Source organism: Sinocyclocheilus grahami, unplaced genomic scaffold (genome assembly GCF_001515645.1).
Source record: "Sinocyclocheilus grahami isolate Dianchi unplaced genomic scaffold, SAMN03320097.WGS_v1.1 scaffold117.1, whole genome shotgun sequence".
Lineage (NCBI taxonomy): Eukaryota > Metazoa > Chordata > Actinopteri > Cypriniformes > Cyprinidae > Sinocyclocheilus > Sinocyclocheilus grahami.
In genome coordinates, this window is record NW_015505296.1 from 1,808,870 (window position 1) to 1,814,530 (window position 5,661).

The following is a 5,661-nucleotide window of genomic DNA, read 5'->3' on the forward strand; positions in this document are numbered from 1 at the left end:
AACTCGGTCCTGGAGGGCCGGTGTCCTGAAGAGTTTAGCTCCAACCCCAATTAAACACACCTGAACCAGCTAATCAAGCTCTTACTAGGCATACTAGAAACTTGAAGGCAGGTGTGTTGAGGCAAGTTGGAGCTAAACTCTGCAGGACACCGGCCCTCCAGGACCGAGTTTGGGCACCCCTGCTCTATAGAGTGTAATTTTCACCCACACTTCTCTTCAATATGTTTAGATCTAGAGGAGGATGCTGTATGTATTCACTGAAATACCCTTAACCCTGTAAAGCCTGACATGTACAGCAATAGTCAGAAAAAATAAATCTATTATTCTTTTTTTTTTTTTTTAATGGGACAACTTGTTGATCCTTTAGTGAAAAATAAGATGAAATTCTAATAGCTTGTAATGTAAATAAGTGAGATCTTTTAAAAAGTATTGCTTAGATGCCAGGTATGACTCTATATCTCTCATTAATATGTCTATAGTTTTATGATTAAAGCTCTGTAGGGAGGCAAAATAATCACGTAAACCAAAATTGTTTCAGTCGAGTAAGTATTCATATTGAAATATTGCTAGCAATAAAAGCAATATAATTTTTACTTCATAAAAATCAAAGATTTCAAAACAAAAAAGACTCGCGTGGGGGGATGTTTTTCGCTAAAAGGCCTATTACTTGCTAAAAAAGTATGATCTATCAATCAGACGACAGAAGGCATGCAGTAGATTATGTCCGATATGTTGTTCAGAAATGTTTTGTTTGTTTGTAATTTAGAGGCCTTAGAAATTTTCAGAGGAGAGATTTTTATTTTTTAAAATATCAAATGCTTCAAAAACCTTTTGTACTATATTTCCAAGTGTACCCTGTACATTAGTTATTTAAGGTGAATGCTTTCATTTGGTAGTTTTTGTAGCTTAACAGCATACATCAGGATTTTGCCGCCTTGAATGCTGATGTAAAATAGCCATTGCCATAGTGGATGCAGTATGCATAGTTGTAGAACTGTTTGACTTTTTGAAATGCAGGTTTGTTCACATATTATATTTAACACTGTGATTGTTATATCTAGTCATCATTGGTTAGATGGGTTACAGTTTCACTTTTCCAGAACATGAGCCAAATGTTTGTCTTTCTGCATAAACAAATAGATTTTTATGTGTTGGGATTATTTTCTGAAGTTGCTATGTGTATATATACATTTTCTTGTCATATTGAGCCTCATAGTTTTATTTCTATGTATTTCTAACATTATTATTTTTGAGGGACATATCCTTGCAGCAACACGTTTTTGAAAAACATTGTGATTTCCGTTATGCCCGTCTTGCCCCCACAAGGCAATATCTTCAATAATGAAGTCTGATCTGCTGCTCCACTACTCAACATTGTCTGATGCTTTGCACAGAAATTACCTCCAGCTTTAAGCTCTGCTCTATAACCTGTGGTCTAGTTGAGCTATCTGACTAGGATGATCATATATAATGTTCATGTGTATCTCTTGCTATCAGAAAAACTATATATGTTTGATGTTGAGTTTATACTTGTGTGTAATTGCATATTTCTAATTAAATCTTAGATTCACTATGGTGGACAAGAATATATACATCGTTCAAGGGGAGATTTCTGTTGTCGTTGCTGCTATCAAGAGGAACTCTAGATGGAGTACCCATACTCCTTTGGTAAGTTGTCCAAATTAGTTTTATTATAAGAACATATTAGTTGTCTGATGTCACGTTAGATATTTGAAATATTCATCGTCATCCTACTGGCCACTTTATGACCGTATGTTTCTCATAATTCTTTAATATTTAAATTAGGGATGCACCGATATTAATAAGATTCTGACTGAAATTGATAAGCCGTTATATGTCGTCTTGTTATGGCTGATATTAAAATTCTATACCATTTTGTCTAAAGAAAGTACAAATAAAACATAAAAAATCAGTCATTTTAAATGCTACAAGTGAATTTAGGCATCACAACATTGTTAGATGATGGCAAAGGTAATCTTAATGTGATGGGACAGTCGTGGCCTAATGGTAAGAGCAGTGGTTCCCAACCCTGGTCCTGGAGGCACCCCAACACTGTTTTCCCCATTTTAATGCATCTTAAAATGTAATTTATTCCTGTGATGCACAGTTAAATTTTCAGCATTGTTACATCAGAAATCATACTAATATGTTGATTTGCTGCTCAAGAAACTTTTCTTATTATTATTATCATTAATGCCTCCAAACGTTTGAATGATAGTGTAGGATGCAAAATAATGAGTCAAGTTATTTCTGGAAGTATGAAATACATTCATTTGATTTACAGACTTACTGATTGCCTTGTTTTACTATGTGCCTCTTAATAATGGATTTAAAAATGTAAGAGCTTAGTGAGTAATGCACAAATACTGCTTAATGCCTTTTCGAGAATGATGAAATAAGTTGAATTGGGGTCATATTATATTGCCAGTGTTTTGGCTCACGGTACTGTGAATTAAATGTTATATGTGTATTTCTTAAATGGTGTTGGGTGGACTTTTGTAGCCCAGCTGTCGTCTTAATGAAAGCCTGGTAATTCCATTCACATTGTGGCCATTTTATCTTAGCTAACAACAAAAGATACCACTGAAGGAAATGTGGATTAGCCCCAAAGGTTTACTAGCCACTTTCGCTGGCTTGATAAAGGTTTCATTCTCCTTCCTCTGCACCATTCGTTTGATTGGCAGGCACATGTGCCGTATGGGAGCAGAGTGCAGCTGGAAGTATATCATCTGCAGTTTAGGTTGGGTAAATATAGCAGGGAGGCTTGTCAACCCGAGAGATATATTGTTCTGGGAAAGGAAGTGTTGTCTCCCATTCCACAAAAAAAGTGTTCTTTTCTTGAATAAGACCATTTTTGTATTTATGAAACAAAGCGTTTCCTGAATTTAGTACGTCAGAAACATGTGTGGGCACTCATGCTACCTCACCTACACGTGCACTACACCTGATTCAAGCAGTGAGTGTGGTTTTGCTAAAATGTGCTAAACAAGACTAAAAAGGTTTTCCCCCCACAGATTTGCAAGTAGATTTGCATATTGTGAAGCTCCCTGACATCTCGACCTACACATTTTATGTAATTTCTGCTTGAATGGTTGAGAGTCCCCCCCCCCACCCCAAGTTGTTAAGCTGTTTGAGACAAACTAAATGTAGGAAATTATAGTTTTTGGACCCTTTCAATTTTTTTTTAATCTTATTTGACCATGATCTTATTTGAATACGTTAAGCACATTTTCCTCATTCTTGTTACTGTAGTATGAAAATTACACTTGAATAATGGGGTTCAATATTACATTTTTGCATAACATTTGTTGTACTACCTTTTATTATGTTATATAATTAAAATGAAACAATGAATTAAAAACCTAATTTTTTTTATTTTATTTAGTTTGAGTCTGTCTTAAGAACTAGTTCGACCAACTAGCAGGTAGCAAGGTGGTAATCAGTCTTACTTTTTGGATTCAAATGAGTTCAGCCTTCCTTCCAGTTAACCAACTTTTAAAACATAAAAAATAGATGACTAACTTTTTAGGCAAGTTTAAATGCAACCCGCCATTGGTGTCCTCTGTTTCAGTCTTAACACGTGTAAGTAAAGTGAACTATAGCTCAAGGTCAAGTGTGATATGTCTCTGGCTCACAGCTGCGCCTGTGTGCTGGCGTCCCAACAAGGGTTTCTCTGGGGGAACGTGGGAATATCTTGCTCCTTTGATGCCCTATGGACTCTTCTGCCATTTGATATGTGCATGTATATCATACCTAGATGATCTGTAAGAAAAGAGCAGAGTCATAAGTCAGATCAGACCGACACAAATGCAAATATGTTTACTTACCACGGCGAATGGAGCAAATAAATTCCCCTTCCCCTTCAAGGGAAGGGAGAGGAAAGAAAACATGAGGGTCTGCCACTCATGTCCTTGGTAACGTCATCTGAGATTGCAAACAAATAGTAAGTAGAGTGTGAGTGTTCTCAATATCAATGTGATGAATGCTTCTTCAGGGAAGTCACTTAGGTTTAAAGTTACAGAATAATACAGACAGAAATAACAGTAATGACTTACAGGACAGATATTACAACATGTTTTTTTTCTTCTTCTATTGATTAAGGTGGTAATCTAGTCAACCTCACTGAATTCAGCATCAGGGATAGTTCACAATTGTAGGCTACCATTTGGTTGGTCAGTGGAGCAGACTTGACATTTGCCTCATGGTGACACGGTGCCATATTGTGATACATATGTAATATCCAAATTATTATCATTAACCTCTAATGCTAAGCTGAAGGTTTAAAGGCAGGGTCACTGTCCTGATGTCAATGTCATAGAGATGAGATGACCTAACCTGGTGAATAGTGAGAGGTTCACTGGAAGGAATTTACAACTGCTGTCCCCTGAGGAGAGAGGCCTCCTTCCATTACGCCCAATCTCCCGTCCTGGGTTTCCATCACAAAACAATTCTCAACTGTCCTTGGATCCTCTTCGCCACATTGATCTCCTGTCCTAATGAGAGATAAGAGAACACTTGCTAATGTTTTAACCTTGTAACTTATACCACACATAGCTGATTTCTTTGATTTGTTGACAAGCCTAAATAATTGTCATGAGTGGTTTATTAATTTTTCTTATGATTATATATTACAGATTGAGAAATCTCACTCAAACTGAAGGGTGTAATTTTTAAAGCATTAAAATCTTTTTTTTTTTTTAAACATTACCATTTTTAAATTAAAATAATTTTAAATATTTGTCCTACCAAAATATTATGACATTATTATGTTCACGATTTGCATAATCCTCGCCCATCAGTTATGTTGAATTACTTGTACAGGAATGCTGTGGGATCTTCTGGACTCTGGCTCCAAAATATTGCATTAATGCAAAAGAAACTATTTGGCCATATGCCTAACAAAAAATTATTCAATGAATTGTTAAAGGGGACACGGATGCCCATTTTCCACAAGTTGATATGATTCTTTAGGGTCTTCATGAAATGTCTGCTACATACTTTGGTTAAAATTCCTCGGTGGTCGTTTAAAACGACACCCTTTTTACCTTGTCAAAAACAGCTCTGATCACAGTGACCCGTTTCGGTTCATGTCTCTTTAAATGCTAATGAGCTCTGCTCACCCCACCTCACTCTTCTGTGGAAGAGGAAAGGCAATTTGCAAATAATCAAAAAATATAAAGTGTGAGACTTCCTCCTTCTGGAGGTGCAGCTGGGTCATGAACAGTGGGTACTGATCCATCCTTGAGTTTTAACTTTTTTTTTTAGCAAAACCTGCCTTGAATTGTCACTCATTCGAAAAGCAGTCCGGAGTAAAATGATTTGCGCAGACACAAAGGAATTTAGGTGTATTCGGTGTAGGGATGTGCGGGTCTAGTCGACTAGTTGGCTAAACGGTACAGCTCCTACTAGTCGACACTGAAAACAATAGTCGATTACACGACAGAAAGAAAAAAGTAAAACAAAAACAGGATTTTATCATTCACATTACCATCATTTTAACATTGCATTTAAAACATTATAAATAACAAGTTAAAATAAAATGCTTGAAAAATAATAGATGATTTTTTTAAGTTTATCTGGGCGGAAACTACATTTTACCTCAGACCTCACATGCATTTTCTTCGTGTCAGTTGCGGCGAG